Genomic DNA, 22,781 nt, shown 5'->3' with positions numbered 1-22,781 from the left:
TTGCTACGCGTAGGGAAGGCAATGAAAGGCTTCATCTTCTCTTTCCAGCTGGGGCCAGCAGAGCCCGGTTGGTCAGAGCTGCCTGGCTGGTGCACACTAGCCCCGGACCCCTCTGGTCCCTCAGAGCCCGCATGGGACCGAGTGGAGGTCAAGTCAAAGGGCATGACCGAAGGGTGCTTGCCCCCACGCCCGCCCGCTGAGTCCGCAGCTCGGTTTTTGAAAGACCAACACTAACACTGCAAGGCTGGAGGGCGGGGAGGGGGCGGGTCGCGGTGGGGGCGGGGCTGGGGCGGGGACGAAGAGGCCCAGGAATGCGTCGGGAAGTGTAGTTTCAACACCCTCAGTAGCGTAGCTACCCAGGCTCTGCTTGTGGAATGTGAACTACAGCTCCCAGGAGTGTGCGGGCCCTGCCCGGGAGTACATGCGCAGTGAGCGCCGCATTGTATCCTATCAGGCGAGGAGAGGGTGATGTCACCTGCGAGTTGGTAACCTACGAGCGGCTGTGAAGGAAACTGTTTAACCGGATCCCATTGTACCCGGAGCGCAGAGCCGCCTTTTCAGCATGCGGGGGCTGCTCAGGTAAGGGGGACGTTCCGCGTCGCCCGCCGCACTCCTTCATTAAGTGGCACCAGGAGGTGGCGCGGGGGTGGGCGTGCTTCTTCGGGCCCGGTGCTGGGTTAGCGGCGCGCCCTCCCGCTGCCTCCCCGGAGCTCCGGGGCCAGTAGGTAAATATTAAACCCGTCCTTCAGGTTGAGTCTGGATGGGAACAGAACCTAGACAGTTCCCGGCTGCCAAGCAGGGTTTGGGAAAATGGCTGCAAGCGCGGTGCAAAGCAAGGCGAGACCGGGGGAAGGCGCCCCCGAGGACGGGGGTGCCTCCCTTCTTTCTTTCTGAGGTGCTCGGATGGCAAGAGAGCCGGCAGGGTACCACTCGCCGCCTTGCTGCTGACACCCCGGGGCTGGGGCGCTGGGGGTCGTGGCCTTGGCTGAGTGCTGAGGGCACTGCTGCTGTCGGGAGCTGCTGGTCCGGGAGGCTCCGGGAGGGACAATCCCGAGGCAGGCTTGGTAGACTCGGAGGTGTAGACCGAAGAGGAGGGACTCGTTTACTCGTTCGCGTCCCAGCAGAACCCCCACCATCCCGGGCACCCTCACCTCAAGACTCATTCGAAAGGGATGGGGTGACTGTAATTTAGGCAAAGTTGGAAGCTAAAGGTCTCAAACCAGAAAGAGGAGGGAAAGCCGCCTTGCGGAAGGAGTGAGGGGTGTTGGCGGACAGCAGCGAGGGGCGGCCTCGCAGCCTGCGGACCGGGTTCGAGGCGCCAAAGAGCGCTCCCGCCTCCCGTCCCTCTGGGTAGGGCGCATCTTGGTGCCCCTTGCACTGATGGTTCCCTCGACAAAGAACACCTGAGCTGGGACAAAGCATCTGCTCGGAGCGCTGGGCTGGGACGTGGTAAAGCGGTAGGGAGTGTCGAATAATCTAGCGATACGACTCGCAGCGGGGCAGGAGAGCTGGGTAATCGCTTTTCCCAGCTGGTGGTGAAAATCCAACTGCTTGTGATCCGCTTGGAGACGTGCGCGGCGCCCGAGAACTCTATAAAGTCCTCTGGATTTCCTTTCCCTAGCACTCTTATCCGTTCTCTTACTTGTTCATCAAACCCATGCTAAAGGCTCTGTTCTCAAGTTAATCGCAGCCTGCGGTTGGAGTGTTCTGTCTCTTGCGTCCATAAAATATTTTAGGGGACCCAGGAATAGAATATACTTCAACCCCCGTTCCCCACCCCGCCTCCCATCTTCACCCGCAGGAGAGCATCAAGAGTAAATGCCACCCGTGACCGTTTTGCTCCTCTTGAGTTGGTAGTTTCTTGAGGCTCGAGAAGGACCTAGTGAATTGTAGTGGGGTTTGCCTGCAAGATGAATCCCGTTGCCATGGCGACTCCTGCCGTCGGAATCTTAACTGCTCCCACTGCTGTTTCAATTCAGTGTGGCTCTGCGGGCAGCTGGGAGGGCGTGGCCAGTAGGTGTGGTTAGATGCTCTCCCTGGGCCCAGCTGTTCTCTCCTAGTCACCGGTTTCACAGCCCCGGGCTCTCTCCATTCTCTTGTAAATAGCTTGGACACAATTTTTGGACCCCCTTCCCTGTCGCGTCCCCATACCTGGTCTCTCCACCTCCCTCCCCAGAAAAAGCTGTTAAGAGCCTTTGTACTGAGGCAAACTCTGAAAATTACAATCAAAAGATCTCTCTCCTTTCAGGCTGATCTCTCATTTCAAAAAAATGAAAACATACATTTTCCTAATAACGTATATTATAGTGCTGTAGGCAGCTTTCTCCAGGAGGGAGTTCTCCTCTGTTATGTGTGAAGAGAGCTGGCCACCAGTAAATGTCCTCAATTTGCCCGAGGTGCAATTCACTGGAAGTTTTTAGGGACAAGTAATAACTGAAATTGAATTCTGGAAGTCATGGCTATCCCTTGTGGTTCTCATGAAATCTAAAGACCCGTCTAGAGGTTGCAGATCCTTGAGAGGGTTGGGATCTAGGAAGCCTGGGTCCTGCTCTCGCTCTGTCATTACTGGGTTCCCATTCTGGGGTGAACCCTCTGCCTCTGGGGACCTCAGTCGTTGGTGATGTGGGAAGAGGGGCACAGCAGTTTTCCTAAAGTTGATTTTCGGTATAAAATCTTGTGACTCTAAGAAGGAGTTGTTCATTGTCTTTTATTTTTCTCAAAGAAATCTGAAGATGAGAGTTTAAGCCCAGCTTCTGACACTGATATCGGGCTAATATCTCTGAGCCTTACTTGTATGGCAAAATAGCCCGACTTTTCTTGGTAATCCCTCAAAGTGGGCAAGGCAGCTGTATTAGTATTTATAATATTAGTTCTACTACTACTATTATCCCAGTATCTGGACTTCTTTTTATCCTTTTATTGTAGAATTGTTTAGATTTTGACTTTTTATAGATTCTTGTTGAATGCAGTTATTTGTAATTTAATTGCATTAAGAGTAATTGAATTATGCAAACATTTTGCCTACCTTCTGCTTTCATTTCATACCAAAGTGGATTATCACAGACATTGCAATTAAGGGGGGAAGGTGTATATCTGCTAGCATCTATGCGTATACATTCGTGTGCAGGTAAATGCTTGGGGTTGCTGTGTGCCAGGCGGTTGACATTCATCATCTTGTTTTAAGTAGGTGGTTACATCCCCACGAGGAAACAGGATCAGAAATTTCACTCACAATTTTTGTCATAGAAGTTAGCACTGACTGAAATCTCCTTCAGTTATCTCCTTACTTCCGACTGCCTATAATTCTGGTAATAATTCCAATGTGTGTGGGTTTTTCCCACTCCGTGAAGGTCTTTGAGAGCAGTCTTTGTCTTGTCTATCCCTGTCTATCCAGCATTTAAAGCAGTGTTTGGCCATTGGTAGATATTTTATAAATATTTGTTGAATCACTACTGACTAGTAGAACCATGATTGGAGATCCAAGATCTATATTCTTTCCACTGATAGTTTTGTCATCAGTTGTAATATTCCTCTTAGTTTTCTGTCAAGCAGTTTCATCTCAGCATAAATCAAAACTCCTGTGTAGCATGTGACGAGGTATAAACGGCCTTCCATGTGTTTGAAATAGTCAAATTGTAACTATTTGCTTTTGGAATATATTCACTCACAGAGACTTTTTCCCCCTATAATTAATTCTTTATATAATTCTTATTACCCCAAACCAGACATTTCTAGATTTCTCTCTGTTGTACTGTCCTTGGCCCAGATAACTTTCCCAGGAGCTAAATGACGGGAACAGGGAGAGAGAGACCAAGGCCAAGATACCTAGAGACTTTTGCCAGGCTGCCAGTGGCCCCAGAGGCACCATGTGGGTAGAAGAGTGGGCAATAGCTCTCTCATTTGGGGTGGGGTTGTTCTATAAACAGGGGTAAGTTGTTCAGGCTGGCTGATGTGAGAGGGGAACAGGGTAAAAGACATTTGTCCAATATTTGTAGCATTCAGTTATCATGCAGTAAGTTGCATTCTGTGGGTTTTCCGTAGTGTGAATTAGTGAGGAGGTGTGATAGTAAAGAGGGTGCAGTGGGTCATGTCCTTGGGTGGTGCTTACAGGAGCTCAGTGAAAAGGTGCCAAGGAATTTGAACCCTGGCTTTCTTGCTTTGTGGACATGCCTCTGGGTGTTAAGAATTTGTGTGTCTGCGTGTGGTTTTATTTGAGCTACTTTGTTTAAAAGGCTGCTTTTAGTGTTGATACTGTGGTCATCAGAACAAATAAGGTGTTTACAAACAAAACATAGTTAAGACTGAAAGTGTTTCACTTTGTAAATATTTGGGGGATAGTATAAAGAGTGGCTTTGGCTTGAGAATCTTGAGGTCTTCTGTTAAATTACTTAAAAACTTACAGCTGTTGGATCAGGGGAAACAAGCTTTTCCAACAAAGTTTGGTACCACTGAGAGCCTTAGGTGTTTGGCTCAGGAAATAATCACAGAGCCTGTAACTTCTGTGGGGCCCTCCCTGGCTTCGTGTCATGTTCCTGGTATTTCCAAGTGTTAAGTGTATCCTTACATTTCAGGAAACAAAGCAACTTTGCCAACTTAGGTTAGCAAACTAGTTGAATCTCTAGAGGGGGCACCAGTCAAAATGAAAATTCTTCTGTTTTGTGATTTTTCTTCTTTGGACAAGGAATGTGGACTACTGTCACTTATTTTGGCACCATAATTTCTAACTTGGTAATGGAAGGAATCTTTTAAGTGAATGTATATCTTAAACGCTTACCGCATCAGATGATAGTGGTTTCCCTGAGAGCTTGGTTTAGAGGCAACTGCTAGCACAGGTAATATTTCAGAACTTGGTAAGTAGGGCTTTTTCTGTAGATTGGCAGGGCTGGGTGGGGGGGCAGGCTGGGGCTGTCCTAGGATACCTCTGTTGAGGGTTGTGCTTGGAGTGGCTGAGTGGCTGATAGAGATTGGAATTGAAGGATGGATCTGAAGTGCCGCTCCTCCCCCTTCCTTCAGGCTACCACTTACTGCCTCCACTGAAAGAGGGACAGATGACGATGAGATGCAAGTTGATTTTGGTGACCTACATTCCACTTGAGCAGACTATTTCCACAGCAAAAAAAACACATTTACCTTTGTATTTTCTGGCATCCTTTCCACTGTTCCAAAAACAGAGAAATGAGCATTTCAGAGTGAGTTTGCATTCATAGTACACATATCTAAAAGTGATTTAAATGTTAAGTCCTAGGAGCATAGCAACAAGCACACAGAGCCTGAGCACCCCCCCTCCCCTGCCCATTAATCCATTAATCTGAGGTTACCAAATATACCCTCAGCCTCGGTGAGCTTATTTTCCCTGCTGATGTTTAAGCACACCTGGTTTTTACCCCTATCTGTGACTTTCTGCAGTAATGGCTCCCTTCATCTGGAATGAGCAGTCTTCTGAGCATCTGAATTCTCCTTGTGCTCTCAGATCCAGCTTGAGTGCCATAGCTTCTGGTAAGCCTTCCCTGCCTGTCCCTCCGCTTTCGCCACCACGCCTGGCTCCTTGCTCCTTGGCGCCCTCAGCCTGACCATGCAAACAAACACTCATACCTAATGTGATACTAACAGTCAAGGGATGTGAGGTGCTAAACTTGGGTCAGGCCGTTCCTAATACTTTACATGAGCTTAACTATAGACTCCTCCACAGCTGCATGAGGTAGGTACTGTTATCACTATTTTACAGCTGAGGAAACTGAGGCACGAAGAACTTAAGGAACTCACCGAGCTCAGGTCACACAGCTGGTAACTGGCAGACCCTGTTAGGGACCCAGGCTTCCAGTTCTTTACACCCCCCCCCCCCCCACTATTGCCTTGCCCCTGGTTTTCCTATATGTTATTGTTTTCTCTCTATTGAGTTGGGGGAATCACAACTTCCTTTGTGTCTCTTGATTCTGAAACAGTGCTAGGTCAACAAGTGCTGGGTTGATTAAGAGTAAAACTGCTTTTTCACTTAATGGTTTCTTAGAATCTGATTTTCTGGAACAGAAAATGTTGTATGAGATTTAAAATGTTGCATTTGTTTATTTGAATGTTAAGAATTTTTGAACTCCCTCCCTTTTGCTTTGTGAATGATGGGCAAATTATTCGAAAAAGGAAATGCTCTTAAATGCCATCTCTGAATCTATGTGGAGTTTGTCCAGCATTAGACCCTCTTGTTAACTGAGATAACTTTAGGTTGAATCCCTTATCTGAAGAAAGCCCTTCTCACCCAGAACAGGGCCACAGAAGCCTGTCTTGAGAGTTAAGACTCCCATAACTTCTTAGCTTCCCAACTCCCTGTTGTCTTTTAACATAAATTGTGAAAGCTCTTTTGAAAAGAAAATGAAAACTTGAGTAGTAGTCAAACACGTAATCTAATACTGGGTATCCTTACACATTAAAATAAGCTTTTTCCTCACTCACCTTAGAAGAGAGACTTACTTTTACAGTGGAGCAAATTTGGCACCAAATATACAATTGCAGTTCTTTTAAACCATAGCCACTATTGTGAATTAAATGTGGAAAACTGGGCAAGCAAGTTCAATTTCCAGTGGAGTTGGTGTGATTTCCTGACTTACAATAGATCTTTTACTTTTGGCTTAACACTGGATATTGTGCCACTTTGACAATATTTAATGAAGACAATTGAATAAAACACAAACTGTGTCATTTAGAGAAATAATAGGAAAGTTATGCCCTAACAGCATATTGCCAGGAAAGGAAAATGAAAACAAAAGACTTGTTAGCCCTTAGGCTGCTCAAACGTAATATTCATTTAACAGACATTAGTTTCAGAAGCTTTTTTAAATTCGTCTTGTCACATTTCCTAAGTATGTCATTCACCTTTAGTAATAACCTGAGCTCATTCTGTTCTATAAATTGCACCAGGATCGGAGTTGAAGGTTCCTTGTACTTCTGCCAGGCACACAATTAGGGACACGTATTAAACTGGTCTTTGTCCTCTTCATTTCTGAAAAAAATACCTTCTGTACGATTGGCAAACATTGCCCATCTGATGGACTGTCTGAATTTAGACTTCCAAGTGTAGATAGCCTAGATCCGATCTTTGGGCATTGTCTGGGCAATACAGATGCCCATCTTTTGTTTTTTGAGATGAGTTCTTATATTCTGGCTTATTGGCTAAGCTCAGTTTGTTAGTGACGTACAAACCAGGTCAAGGGCATGGGTTAGCTTTGCCTTGTCTTGGAGTCACCAACTGCACCTGTAATTCTAGTAACTCTTTTTTTTTTTTTTTTTTTTAACTCATCAGGCTCTTGGTCACAAAGGACACTAGACAGTGGAGGATAGACCCTGTGGATATATCAGTGCATAGCCATCATCACTAAGGGCAAAAGATGGTGCCATATTATAAAATGAACTGATGAGGGTCTTAGTTTTTTCAGACCCCATAAGTTAGAGGTAGGGCTTCACCAGCAGTTTGCCTAGGAACTATGTTTATGCTTCTGACAGGTGTCCTCCTGTGAAGAGTGTGGGTCAGGACTAGGGGCAGCTTCCTAAAACACAGCCTTGGTCTTTTCCTTCCCTTTCTTGGGGGTGTGACCACAGTCATTAGTGTGTGTTTTGGTGCCCATTCTGGGCTTCACTCTTCTCCCATAAAATTCTGCAGATTTGCACCCTGGAAGAAGAGTGAAGGATCGTGCCCAACATCCTTCACCAGGTGAGTTAGATTGTTCACATGTGTCTAGGCTTAAACTTGTATTTGATTCATAGAGATTTGGTAAAACTGAGCAGTGAAATGTCTAGACACGAATTAAGTTAGAAACTACAGTTCTGTGACAAGAGGGTTAGGCTAGGGACCCTTCTAAATCCTGAGAATTTACTACAAAACTTATTGTAAAAAGTTAAAGGAAATGGACAAATCAAACCATTTAAAGGTCCTTGCCATTCTCTACTCTTGAAAGTTGGTGAAATTTTGAATATAGAAAATGTCATGGTTTTGGCCAAGGTAAATGATTTAGGAATTCAAAAAAAAATGCTGCCACAGTTACCCCATGTTAGCGGTGGCTATTTGAGTTAGGATGATGGTGGCAAAAGAAACAACATTTCTGTTTGTTTCCCATTCTGTTTGTGTGTGGCAATCTAGTTTGCATTAGAGGTTCTCCTCCCCACACCCCCCTCCCTGCTCAGCACTCAATGGTCATTCAGAGTAAAAGTCAGAGAGGGTGTGGAATGAATCTTGCTGGAATTGAAGCTGATAGCTAAGACTTCATTATGTCCTCAGAAGGTACATGAAAGGCATGTTATTATATTTTTGTATTTTTAAAATCAAGAATAGAGATTAGATTGGACTAGAAAACTTCTGTGACCCATTTAGGGCTTGACACTCAATGAGTAGGTGACACTTCCAACTACAGTTCCAGGAACCATGGCAAGAGACTGCCTTGCTTCATATTTTATGCTAAGGAAGTGAGTAAAAAAAAATTTTTTTTTAAGTAGATAAAATTTTTAGTTTGACCCAATTTCTTTTCTTTTCCTGTGACAGAAGGTACCTTTCTTCCATACCCCAGCTTTTGCTACTATACTCCTTGGATTGCAATTTGAGTCTGAAGGACCAGTGACCTACTTCCTTGCCAGGAACCTGTCTGTGGGCAAAGGGAGACCGTGGTACCCTGTGGCCAGGTTCCATACCAGGGAAGCCACACTCACCGACCTTACAAATGGTCTTCCCCCTTAACCTCCGACTTAGAATAGGGAGCTGTGTGGCAGCAGAGAGGGGATGGCTTACATTTTAATTCTCCCAAGCTCAGATTGTTTTTCTGATCGAACAAGTTGGGGGAAGTAGGTGGAAGGGAGGACAGAGGGAGTTATTGGGTTTCACTTATCTTATCATTTGTTTCCCTCTGGATTGCCTTTGTTTATACAGGTCAGGAATTCCTCCAACAGAAAGTATGTGTCCACACGGGGATGTTCAGATTGGGGCTTCCTTCTCCTTGTGCTCCGGTTGCTGACTTGGCTTTCCTCTCTCCAGCTTAATCTGAAAGGAGGGCTGGAAATATTTAACCTGCTTTAAATTTTTCTGTTATATGAAAAAGAGATCCTAAAATAATGACTTGGGGCAAATGGATTAATGATTTTTCTGACAGGGAAAGGGGATGATGCTGAGTAAGTTTAACATCTACGTATAACTTACTTATGTTGGTCGAGCGTTTAGACACGAATGTTTGACACCCTGAATAAAATCCCTTCGCCTTTTGGTTGCTGCTTGGCAATTGCACAGAGGAAAAAGAAACACCATTTGATTTTAGGTTTAGATTTGCGTGATCTTGGCCGTTCCTTTAAACTTTCCTGGGCCTTTGTTTCCTCATCTGTGAAACAATGTGAAAATTCTAAAATTTTTTGAGAATGGTTTCATCTTAACATAATGACCTCACTTATATGGCGCTGTGTAACATTGATGTAATGTCCACTGAGTTTCCCTAGAATGGAGATCAGTGTGGAGGAACTCTATTTTTTCCCCTTCAGAATTTCCAACATTGGTCTCTGCTCTTAGCGCAAGGTTTCTGAGACCCTGTTCTTGGCTGGAGCTAAACCCTCAAGATCTGATCTCTAATCTCCTTAACTAAACAGCTTCTAGTCACGTTCTCCAGTCCTGGGGCTTAGGAAATTCCGTAGGATATAAGTAAGGGATGAGGCTAGATGGTGTCTTTGCGTGGCCATCCAGTTCTCTTTAAATTGATCATCTCTTTAAACCAGAATTTGATTACCACCATTGCCACACAGGATGGGTGTAGCCAACAGTCATGTTTTATTTGGCCAACACAGTGTTATTTTTAAAAAGGGAATGGTTTTATTGAGCATTTGCACTCTAATTTGTCACTGACCTCACAGCACCCTAGTGCCTCATACACAGCCACTTTGTTTATGTGGTATTTCTTTACCTCCTTGGCCCTTGAAGGCATTTGAGTCTTCAATCCCCATTTTAAACTAAATTAAATTGCAGTAAGAGTCTCTTCAAACGTTTATCCAGCACTGGGCTGGCAAATGACCCAATCCAGGGTTTCTCCATCTCAGCATTTTAGGCATTTTAGGTGGGATGGTCCTTTGTTGTTGGGGATTGTGCTGTGCATGTATGATATTCATTAGCATCCTGGGCCTCTACTCTCTAGATGCTAGTAGCAAAGTTTCCCCCAGCTGTGACAACCAAAATGTCTCCAGACATTGCCAAATGTCCCCTGGGGAGCAAAATTGGGCCCAGTTGAAAGCCGGGTGACAGATTTTGGATGGCCTGGGAATTTTAAACATTGGACCAGGCTTGGATATTTAGGGATAAATTGGAATTCATCTGGGAGACCAAGCTATCCTGCTGTTTTTATTTATTTGGGTAGTTGGTTAGAGCAAAGTGAAGGTCAGTGGATTAGTCTCTTCAGGGTCACTTCTCCATGTTTCCATGACCACTGCCTGGGAGGCCAGGCATAGTTTAAGGACATGTCCTTGGTCACAACAGGGGACTCTGTGAGACACTGACGCTGGGTCAGGGCAAGCCCACCAGCGCTAGTGGGAAAACAACTTTGAAGCCCATAGCCTGTGTTGGTAGGTCAGTAAAGTTATCTGTGGATAAAGAAGATGAGGCTTTGGGGAAAGAAAAGATCATCTCTGTTGTTATTATCAAACGCCAAAATGCTTAAAAAAAAAGAAAAAGGCATTTGCCTTTAAAAATGACAGTTTATCTCAAATCAGCAGTGAGGGAAGAACTCTGAAAAGGATTAGCAGCAGACTGATGTCCCCCTTTTTTTCTCTCCCTCAAAAAAGAATGTCTGTAAAAGTTGACTCAAAAACTTGGGCTTTGGCAGCACTCAAACTTGCCTTGTCACTCAGAGTGAGTTTCCGATCAGACTCATCTCTGGCTTCGTAAACATGAGGCAGATTTGTTTGTTGCAAATTTCCTAACTTGGCCTATGCCATGGGCCATCATGGAGGATTTCAAAGTCTCGAGTTATAACTACCAAAGGTGGGAAACACAATAAAATGGCTCCATTTACTTGGATTTTACTTAGAATAATCAGATTAGATCCAAATTTCTATCAAGCGTATCAGAGGCAAGTGAATAACTAAGTTAAGGGGAAAATATTATATTGAGCATTTTATGGACTATCTCATAAGCTATGGAAGTGACACCTTAAAGCATCATTTGTTTATTCACTTGGCAGGTGAAGAATGTTTTGATACTGGGTGTGAGCATATCAGAATGCTGTTTTAAATTCCAGATTTTTCCCTTTGGAATATAGAACTCTTGTTTTACTAAATAAAGCTCAGATTATCCTCTGTCTTCAGCTTCTGAAATAAACAAATTACATTGTGCAATAGGTGAAGACTCTCCCCAGTGAAAGAGTCTTTGCTTTTCACTGGCAAGTAATTTCATGTTTTGCTTATTTGGATCATGTCCACGTTTTCAAAGGAAGTGATGTTCCCAGCATCACTTATAGGAAGCAATGCTCTACAATCCCAAATCAATTGTTCCAATATCTGTTATTCCTGCAGATCAAATCTTTTACCCTCAGCTCTTTTCTCCCCTAAATGCTGATTTTGAGTCTCAGATGGCCAGTGTTTTCTAGTACTAGAGAAAAATTTCTTAGCATGACATGGTGTTAAAGAAAGAATGACAGCTAAAAACAAAAAAAAGTAGAATACGGGATTTTTTTTTTTTTAAGGATGATGAAAATGTTCTAAAATTACTTATAATGGTTACCAGTTTGTAAGTACACTAAAACCCCCTAAACTATACATTTTAAATGAATGAATTTTATGGTGTATGAATTATGTTGAAACAAAGCTATTATTCCCCCCCAAAAAAAGAAGGCTAAAAAGAATCAGACTAAGTAAAACCTTGGAAACAGAATTTTAGACCTTGGGGATAATATCTTTGACTTACTTTTCTATTTCTTTTCTTCATGTACGTCTCAATGTTTTCTTTAAATAAATAGATGTATAACATGGACAAAGTGTAGTTGTGATAATTCCTCAGGACCACCTGAGCCATGGGAAACTTTGTTATAATGGAATTTTGTTGTAATGGAATCAGGCTCATATTCTTCTCATACCTCCTAATTGTGAGCTAGGGCATTAAAGGATAGAAAGCTTTGCACTGTTTTATACCTGATGTGATGATAAGCTAAGGTTTTGGTGATATGTTTGGCTTAGTCACAATTTGCTTTAAACTTGCTCCATTTGATTATTTTGCAGGATTTTTCTCCTGTAGAAGACTTCACACTGTAAAAAGCACTCAGGTATATAACTTGCCTGTAAAGCTAACCGTGTGTGTTGGACAAAGAATATTTCATTTATAAGGGATTATGTAGCTCAAGGTTTCTCAAATTTGGATTCATGATCCTTTGAGAAATACTGCATTAAATGTTAAGTTGCTGAATGTTTAGCTACTCACTTGGTGCCACTGGGATCATAAACTCGTGTAGAGGTAGACTTTGAGGTCCTATTTGGGTATAAGGTGCTTTTCCAGACATATTAGTTTTATTGCTGCATAATGAATTACCACAAATTTAGCGGCTTAAAACACCACCAGGTCAGGAGTCTGGGCATGCTGTGGCTAGGCTCTCTGCTCAGGGTGTCTCCAGGGCAAAACTCACGGGTCAGCCAAGGCTGCAGTTCTCATCTGGGGTTCAGAGGATTCCTCCAAGCTCTCTGGTTGTTGGCAGAATTTATTGCCTTGTGACTATAGGACTGAATACTCCTAGCTGTTGGCCAGAGACTGCTTTTAGCTCCTAGGGGCAACCTACATTTTATGCCACATGGGCCTACACTGGAAGTTCACACAAGGATGTTTGGTTTCTTCTAGGATGTTTGATTTCTTCTTCTAGGCGTCTTCTTCAATCAGCCAGAGAAGTGGGTGATTTTAAGGTCTCATCAGATTTGGTCAGGCCCACCCAAGATAATCTCCCTTTGACCATATAATATAACATAATCACAAGAGTGATAGCTCATCATATTCATAGGTTCCACTCACCCTCAGAAGGTTACGGGGCATCATTTAAAGTTCTGCCTTTCATATCAGATAACAGAAATTATGCTAATATACTGCTGATGATTATTAAGGTGAAAAATCCAAAATCCCAAAATGGATGACACTTCACAAGTATGCTTCAGGACGCCCTCTGTCTTTTTAAGATACCTCCCCCTCAGATTTATTGCTTTCCATTCCTGCTTTTCTTTTTTCAAGTAGAGTGAAAATGAAGATTAAAAAAAAGTTTTGTTATTAAAAGTTCCTACACACAAGCACATAGAATGACTAATATAGCTAATATGAGAATCCTCCATATACCCACAGCTTCACCAGTTATCAGTTCATGACTAATCTTTCATTTCTTCTGCCAACTACTTTCCATCAACTCTGGGCTTATTTTGAAGTAAATTCGAGACATTTTATAATCTCATCTGTAAATATTTTAGTATTTAGTTTATGTCCAAAAAAATCAGGACTCTCTTTAAAAACATAACTGAAATGTTATTATCATACCTAAAATAATTTGTATTATTTCTTTTTTTTTTTACAAGTAATACATTTTATTAGAAGTTGAGTATCTGTTAATTAGCATGCAGCTATATAACTTACTATAAAGCCACTACAATTCAAACATTGTAGCACTACTACATGAATGAACACATACAAATTAAACAGAAAAGAATATCCACAAATAGTTCTAAGTATGTCTGAGAAGTTTGATTGTGATAAAGTGAAGTTATAATCTTTAAAATTGATGCCTAGAGAACTGCACAGCCATTTAAAAATATGGAACGCTTCACGAACTTGCGTGTCATTCTTGCACAGGGGCCATGCTAATCTTCTCTGTATCGTTCCAATTTTAGTATACGTGCTGCCAAAGCGAGCACTGTATTATTTCTTTAAAATTACCAAGCACTTCATCAATTTTCAAATTTACTGTTGATTTTTTAAAAAGTGTTCAACTGAGAATTCCAATAAGGTTCATACACTGAATTTTTTTTTAATGTCCGTTAAGCCTCGTTAAATCCCATGTAGTGTTTTTCCTTGAAACTTACTTGTGAAAAGAACTGGATTATTTGTCCTATAACATTTCCTTCAGTCTGGCCCTCATGGTACAATATCTCTGTTTCCCCTTTTTCCTTTAAATTTGTTAAGATGAAAGTAATTGATGCCATGGACCTATCTGGTCACTAGAGGTAGAAAAGCTTATTTGGTAAACAGAATGTGTAGATATAGTTTACTAGATACATGTGTGTATAGATATTTAGAGATATATTTGGGAGTAGAGCAAGTATGTTAGGTTTTTCAGATTCCTGTTATTGAGAGCAGTCTAAGTGTTATATACTTAAAGTGAGTGAATTAGTGCAGTTTAAATTCTTGTGAAAAATATACCATATACAGATTCATTAAGTGATACTTGGATTTGTTTAGTCCTTCAGCCTAAGTGTTTTTGTTAAGTAGAGTTTTAGCTTCCATAAAAGGAAAAAAAAATTTTTTTTGAGGAGGAAGGTATTTCAGTGTTAGTTTTGGAAAATAACCAGATTTTTATTTTTTTATTTATTTTATTATTATTATTTTTACATCTTTATTGGAGTATAATTGCTTTACAATGGTGTGTTAGTTTCTACTTTATAACAAAGTGAATCAGTTATACATATACATATGTTCCCATATCTCTTCCCTCTTGCGTCTCCCTCCCTCCCACCCTCCCTATCCCACCCCTCCAGGCAGTCACAAAGCACCGAGCTGATCTCCCTGTGCTATGCGGCTGCTTCCCACTAGCTATCTACCTTACATTTGGTAGTGTATACATGTCCATGCCGCTCTCTCACTTTGTCACAGCTTACCTTTCCCCTCCCCATATCCTCAAGTCTTTATTCCTGTCTAACCCCTAGGTTCTTCATGACATTTTTTTTCTTAAATTCCATATATATGTGTTAGCATACCGTATTTGTCTTTCTCTTTCTGACTTACTTCACTCTGTATGACAGACTCTAGGTCTATCCACCTCATTACAAATAGCTCAATTTCATTTCTTTTTATGGCTGAGTAATATTCCATTGTATATATATGCCACATCTTCTTTATCCATTCATCCAATGATGGACACTTAGGTTGTTTCCATCTCTGAGCTATTGAAAATAGAGCTGCAATGAACATTTTGGTACATGACTCTTTTTGAATTATGGTTTTTCTCAGGGTATATGCCCAGTAGTGGGATTGCTGGGTCATATGGTAGTTCTATTTGTAATTTTTTAAGGAACCGCCATACTGTTCTCCACAGTGGCTGTATCAATTTACATTCCCACCAACAGTGCAAGAGGGTTCCCTTTACTCCACACCCTCTCCAGCATTTATTGTTTCTAGATTTTTTGATGATGGCCGTTCTGACTGGTGTGAGATGATATCTCATTGTAGTTTTGATTTGCATTTCTCTAATGATTAATGATGATGAGCATTCTTTCATGTGTTTGTTGGCAGTCTGTATATCTTCTTTGGAGAAATATCTATTTAGGTCTTCTGCCCATTTTTGGATTGGGTTGTTTGTTTTTTTGTTATTGAGCTGCATGAGCTGCTTATAAATTTTGGAGATTAATCCTTTGTCAGTTGCTTCATTTGCAAATATTTTCTCCCATTCTGAGGGTTGTCTTTTCATCTTGTTTATGGTTTCCTTTGCTGTGCAAAAGCTTTTAAGTTTCATTAGGTCCCATTTGTTTATTTTTGCTTTTATTTCCATTTCTCTTGGAGGTGGGTCAAAAAGGATCTTGCTGTGATGTATGTCATAGAGTGTTCTGCCTATGTTATCCTCTAAGAGTTTGGTAGTTTCTGGCCTTACATTTAGGTCTTTAATCCATTTTGAGCTTTTTTTTTTTTTTTTTTTTTTTTTTTGCTGTACGTGGGCCTCTCTCACTGTTGTGGCCTCTCCCGTTGTGGAGCACAGGCTCTGGACACACAGGCTCAGCGGCCATGGCTCATGGGCCCAGACGCTCCACGGCATGTGGGATCTTCCCAGACCGGGGCACGAACCCGTGTCCCCTGCATAGGCAGGCGGACTCTCAACCACTGCGCCACCAGGGAAGCCCTGAGCTTATTTTTGTGTATGGTGTTAGGGAGTGATCTAATCTCATACTTTTACATGTACCTGTCCAGTTTTCCCAGCACCACTTATTGAAGAGGCTGTCTTTTCTCCACTGTACATTCCTGCCTCCATTATCAAAGATAAGGTGACCATATGTGCATGGGTTTATCTCTGGGCTTTCTATCCTGTTCCATTGATCTATCTTTCTGTTTTTGTGCCAGTACGATACTGTCTTGATTACTGTATCTTTGTAGTATAGTCTGAAGTAGGGAGCCTGACTCCTCCAGCTCCGTTTTTCGTTCTCAAGATTGCTTTGGCTATTCGGGGTCTTTGGTGTTTCCATACAAATTGTGAAATTTTTTGTTCTAGTTCTGTGAAAAATGCCAGTGGTAGTTTGATAGGGATTGCATTGAATCTGTAGATTGCTTTGGGTAGTAGAGTCATTTTCACAATGTTGATTCTTCCAATCCAAGAACATGGTATATCTCTCCATCTATTTGTATCATCTTTAATTTCTTTCATCAGTATCTTATAATTTTCTGCATACAGGTCTTTGTCTCCTTAGGTAGGTTTATTCCTAGATATTTTATTCTTTTTGTTGCAGTGGTAAATGGGAGTGTTTTCTTGATTTCACTTTCAGATTTTTCATCCTTAGTGTATAGGAATGCCAGAGATTTCTGTGCATTAATTTTGTATCCTGCTACTTTACCAAATTCATTGATTATCTCTAGTAGTTTTCTGGTAGCATCTTTAGGATTCTCTATGTATAGTATCATGTCATCTGCAAACAGTGACAGCTTTACTTCTTTTCCGATTTGGATTCCTTTTCTTTCTTTTCCTTCTCTGGTTGCTGTGGCTAAAACTTCCAAAACTATATTGAATAAGAGTGGTGAGAGTGGGCAACCTTGTCTTGTTCCTGATCTTAGTGGAAATGCTTTCAGTTTTTCACCATTGAGGATGACGTTGGCTGTGGGTTTGTCATATATGGCCTTTATTATGTTGAGGAAAGTTCCCTCTATGTCTACTTTCTGGAGGGTTTTTATCATAAGTGGGTGTTGAATTTTGTCGAAAGCTTTCTCTGCATCTGTTGAGATGATCATATGGTTTTTCTCCTTCAATTTGTTAATATGGTGTATCACGTTGATCGATTTGCGTATATTGAAGAATCCTTGCATTCCTGGGATAAACCCCACTTGATCATGGTGTATGATCCGTTTAATGTGCTGTTGGATTCTGTTTGCTAGTATTTTGTTGAGGATTTTTGCATCTGTGTTCATCAGTGATATTGGCCCGTAGTTTTCTTTCTTTGTGACATCCTTGTCTGGTTTTGGTATCAGGGTGACGGTGGCCTCGTAGAATGAGTTTGGGAGTGTTCCTCCCTCTGCTATATTTTGGAAGAATTTGAGAAGGATAGGTGTTAGCTCTTCTCTAAATGATAGAATTCGCCTGTGAAGCCATCTGGTTCTGGGCTTTTGTTTGTTGGAAGATTTTTAATCACAGTTTCAATTTCAGTGCTTGTGATTGGTCTGTTCATATTTTCTGTTTCTTCCTGATTCAGTCTTGGCAGGTTGTGCATTTCTAAGAATTTGTCCATTTCTTCCAGGTTGTCCATTTTATTGGCATAGAGTTGCTTGTAGTAATCGCTCATGATCTTTTGTATTTCTGCAGTGTCAGTTGTTACTTCTCCTTTTTCATTTCTAATTCTATTGATTTGAGTCTTCTCCCTTTTTATCTTGATGAGTCTGGCTAATGGTTTATCAATTTTGCTTATCTTCTCAAAGAACCACCTTTTAGTTTTATTGATCTTTGCTATCGTTTCCTTCATTTCTTTTTCGTTTATTTCTGATCTGATTTTTATGATTTCTTTCCTTCTGCTAACTTTGGGGTTTTTTTGTTCTTCTTTCTCTAATTACTTGAGGTGCAAGGTTAGGTTGTTTATTCGAGATGTTTCCTGTTTCTTAAGGTAGGATTGTATTGCTATAAACTTCCCTCTTAGAACTGCTTTTGCTGCATCCCATAGATTTTGGGTCGTTGTGTCTCCATTGTCATTTGTTTCTAGGTATTTTTTGATTTCCTCTTTGATTTCTTCAGTGATCACTTGGTTATTAAGTAGTGTATTGTTTAGCCTCCATGTGTTTGTATTTTTTACAGATCTTTTCCTGTAATTGATATCTAGTCGCATAGCGTTGTGGTCAGAAAAGATATTTGATACAATTTCAATTTTCTTAAATTTACCAAGGCTTGATTTGTGACCCAAGATATGATCTATCCTGGAGAATGTTCCATGAGCAGTTGAGAAAAATGTGTATTCTGTTATTTTGGGATGGAATGTCCTATAAATATCAATTAAGCCCATCTTGTTTAATGTATCATTTAAAGCTTGTGTTTCCTTATTTATTTTCATTTTGGATGATCTGTCTATTGGTGAAAGTGGGGTGTTAAAGTCCCCTACTATGAATGTGTTACTGTCGATTTCCCCTTTTATGGCTGTTAGTATTTGCCTTATGTATTGAGGTGCTCCAATGTTGGGTGCATAAATATTTACAATTGTTATATATCTTCTCCTTGGATCGATCCCTTGATCATTATGTAGTGTCCTTCTTTGTCTCTTCTAATAGTCTTTATTTTAAAGTCTAGTTTGTCTGATATGAGAATTGCTACTCCAGCTTTCTTGTGGTTTCCATTTGCATGACATATCTTTTTCCATCCCCTTACTTTCAGTCTATATGTGTCTCTATGTCTGAAGTGGTCTCTTGTAGACAGCAAATATATGGGTCTTGTTTTTGTATCCATTCAGCCAATCTGTGTCTTTTGGTGGGAGCATTTAGTCCATTTACATTTAAGGTAATTATTGATATGTATGTTCGTATTCCCATTTTCTTAATTGAATAACCAGATTTTTAAATTGTGAAGATCATGAAATAACTGCTTTTCTTTAATAGGACTTTGCTAGTTATTTCATATCTGTAGGCTCTCCAAAGACAAGTCCTTTGACCTCAAAGAAGGTGATGTATATTTTAAATCCTAACCATTGGAATATTCTATTTAAAAACATGTAACAATATTGTTTTAAGAGAACAATTTTATAAGACTGCCATTGAAGGAAAGTAGAAGAGGCTGTCTAGTTTAAATTTTATTTTGGAGGAAAAATAGTATTTGGTTGAGAAAAGTAAAAGCTTAATTAAGAGCATAACTTAGAATGGGGCATACAAAATTTTTCTGTAAAATGCCAGATAGTAAATACTTTAGGCTTTGTAGGCCATGCTGACCCTGTCAACTATTCAACTCTATCATTGTAGGAAAAGCAGCCACAGACAATATGTAAACAAATGGGTGTGGCAAGTTGGGAAGAACTGACATCTTGACAATATTGAGTGTTATCCATGAACATGGAGTATCTCTCCATTTATTTAATTCTTCTCTCATTTCATTCACTAGAGTTTTGTAGTTTCCCCATATAGATCTTGTACATTTTTTGTACATGAATACCTAAGTATTTCATTTTTGGGATGCTAATGTAAATAGTGTTGTTTTTAATTTCACTTTCCACTCCTTCATTTTTGGTATATAGGAAAGCAATTTACTTTTATTATTAACCTTATATCTTGCAGACTGTTTTTTTGTAGGTAGTTTTTACCAAGTTGAGAAAGTTCTCCTATCCCTCGTTCACTGCAAGTTTTTATCATGCATGAGTGTTGAATTTTGTCAAATACTTTTCCTGCATCTATTGATATTATCATGTGATTTGCTTACCTGGGATAAATCCCACTTCCTTTTGGTGTATAATTCTTTATACATGTTGGATTCAGTCTGCTAATATTTTGTTGAGGATTTTTGCATTTATGTTCATGAGCAATATTGGTCTGTAGTTATCTTTTTTTAAATATCTTTGGTTTTGCTATTAGTGTAATGCTGGTCTCATAAAAAGAGTTAGGAAGTATTCCCTCTGCTTATATCCTCTGAAAGAGATTGTAGAGAACTGGTATAATTTTTTCCTTAAATATTTGGTAGAATTTACCAGTGAACCCATCTGGGCCTGGTGCTTTCTGTTTTAGAAGGTTATTAATTATTAAACTCTCTGGTTTGGTTAGTCTTATGGCCTGTAATGCAGAAACTGATCTGTTTGTAGATAGTTAATGTTAAAAGAATAATTTTCAAAGAGTTTAAAAAGTAAGATTCTCACAATTATAAAATAAACATGTCAACAATTTTTATTTAACTTATTAATTAGTGAAGGAATCAGTAAGCTGTCAAGACCAGTTCAAATGAGAATTTGAAGAGCATATATATGTCTGTCTGTCTGTCTATCAATCCATCCAAACAGCCACAATCAGAAATGCTGGAATAAATTTGCTAGTGGATACAAAACTGATTAATATCCTAAAGGGCTATACAATGTAATATTTTCTTTCATACATTTACATAAATCAATTTTATCTCTGCCAGACAAAATCCATTTGCTTCCTTATAGATAAAAGCCATTACATTACTGTGTGTTTTTTTACAAGTTAATTCCTACCCCTACAGAGTTGTGAAATAGTCTGGCCCAGCACATTCTCAAACTTTTCCATTTCAGGACATTTTGACCCTATTAATAATAATATTGAAGACTCCAACGAAATTTGTTTAATATACAAATCATATTGGAAATCAGAATTGAAACATTTATTTATTGCTTCCAACTTTTGGCTATTGTTAATAATGCTGCTATGACCATGGGTGTGAAAATATCACTTTGAGACCATGTTTCAATTTTTTTGGATATATACCCAGAGGTGGGATATACCCAGGGCCTGAATCATATGGTAGTTCTCTCTTCCCTAGCAGCTCTACCATTTTACATTCCCACCAACAAAAGTGCACATCCTTGCAATATTTATTTTCTGTTTTGTTTCTTTTTTGAATCGCTGTCCTAATGGGTGTGAGGTTATTAAAATTTTCAGTAAACTTCTTAGATGACAGCATTTATATCCATTTTATGTGCAGTGTAGGGTTATCATTTTCCTAATGTCTTCCCATTAAAAACTATTATGAACTATTTTTTCTTTTTCAGATTATTTTCTTAGGATATATTTCTTAGAAATGAAATAAATGGGTCAAAAGGTATATAATTTTAAAGTTTTTTATTAAGTACCGCCAAATTGTCCTCAAGAAAGGTTTTGCCGGTTGATGCTGAATCAAGATATTAAAGTGTCTTTCATTTCATGTCTATGCTGTGAATATCATTATCTTACAATTATCTGTAACAACTGACAAATGCTATCATATTGTATTTTAATTTGTAGTTAAAAAATTTGTTAAACAGAACTTTTTTCTCTAGGCCATTTGTGTTTTTCCTTTCTCAGATGGTCTATTTGCCCATTTTCTATTTAAATCCCAGTGTTTTGAAGAGATCATAAAAGAGATTAATTAGCAATGCAAATATGAAGCCACAAGGACTTTACACAAATGTATAAATAATCATGGAACCCCTTAGCAGAAAACTTAAGAGATCTCAAGGCGCATTTTAAAGTGACCTGAAGTATTTCTCTGTGATTAACTGTCTCTGGCTACAGATTTGCATAATTAATTATGTTAACAAGCCCTTTCCTCATTATCTGAAGGGAAACCTTAGGTCAACTCCTGCCATTTTGTGGCCAATTTGCAGTTCCTGGAGTTTGGCTCAGTGGTTTCTTACTGTAAGTGGTTTTTCTGCTGATAGTGAGACTAATACAGAAGGCTTTTCTGAAGGCAGAGAGAACAAGGGAGATGATATGTAGTTTTTCCATTGGACTGAAGATGTTTGGAAGAATAGGAGGTAGAACAATGAAATAATCCAAATATTATGAGGAGGGAGGCAGAAGTTTACATTAGAATGGTTTATGCGATTAAAGAAATGTTATACCCAGTTCTTTTTGTTTATATATGGTGTCGCAAAACAGATACTCAGCTGCTTAGCTAAAATATTTAAGGCATTGCCTGTACAGCACCTAATGTTACAATAATGCTGTACTCATCACAGTCTGATTGTCTTCATGTCGATATATCATAAATCAGTATTGTGGGAATGTGGCTTTTCTCCTACATTTAAGCACTTTAGGTTTGTTTTAATTTAAACAGAAAAAAAAATTCTCTTCCAAGCATTGAGAGAGAGGTTTGTGTTTTGAAACTAATTTTAGATAGTTATGGTAACCCGTGATAGAATGTAACGCTGTGTTTCCTAGTACATCCCAGCACATTTTAGAGAAGACCACCTATTCAGAATTATTATGGTTCTGTTGACATATTTTTTCTGGAACTCTGCTTTGAGGCACTGTGGCTGTCCATCTTTGTTCAAGAAGTAACAAACGAACAAAATGCACAACACATTCTATGGAGCTTTCTGGTAAGGCAAGTGTTGGCAGGTAGTCCCTGTGTGTTTGTTTGGGAAACATGGTTTGACCCAGTGGTATAGAGGTTATTATGAAAGGATTCTCTGGAGTAAGGACTAAGATCTAGGGGAGAAGGTCACTTTTGCATTCTCCTCCTTGAAACATCAATTCATGACGTCCTAGCCTAGAAAAGGATATTTCTCCCCAGCTCATTAGTTAGTTCCTAGGCACCATTCAGATCACAAGTGTTTTGATTCATTATAAATTGACTGATGGAACAGAATTTCCAAGAGTACCAAAGCCTTTCTAAGGAAAGAATCAGACCCTTCACTTGCACATTCTGTGGACAAATGAC

The 22,781-nt window shown here is 40.1% G+C and overlaps 1 protein-coding gene and 1 non-coding gene across 5 annotated transcripts in view; one reads left to right on the top strand and one right to left on the bottom strand.

Annotated features, from left to right (window-relative positions):
* Positions 1 to 448: 448 nt before the first annotated feature.
* DAAM1 (dishevelled associated activator of morphogenesis 1) overlaps positions 449 to 22,781 on the top strand; it is a 179,176-nt gene continuing 156,843 nt past the window's right edge. For 3 of the 4 annotated variants that reach the window (XM_067734604.1, XM_067734602.1, XM_067734603.1), the window contains exon 1: positions 449 to 579. The gene's annotated coding sequence lies outside the window, so the exon portion shown is untranslated. Of the gene's footprint in view, positions 580 to 12,244; positions 12,267 to 22,781 lie in introns of those variants that run through there. The other variant, XM_067734601.1, reaches the window with a different exon arrangement.
* LOC137208185 (U6 spliceosomal RNA) lies at positions 13,778 to 13,884 on the bottom strand. The gene has a single exon (XR_010935524.1). It is a non-coding gene; the product is annotated as a U6 spliceosomal RNA (small nuclear RNA).

This window comes from Pseudorca crassidens, chromosome 1 (assembly GCF_039906515.1).
Source record: "Pseudorca crassidens isolate mPseCra1 chromosome 1, mPseCra1.hap1, whole genome shotgun sequence".
NCBI classification, from domain to species: Eukaryota; Metazoa; Chordata; class Mammalia; order Artiodactyla; family Delphinidae; genus Pseudorca; species Pseudorca crassidens.
Note: the sequence above shows the minus strand (reverse complement) of the source record. Positions and strands in the feature narration are given on the sequence as shown.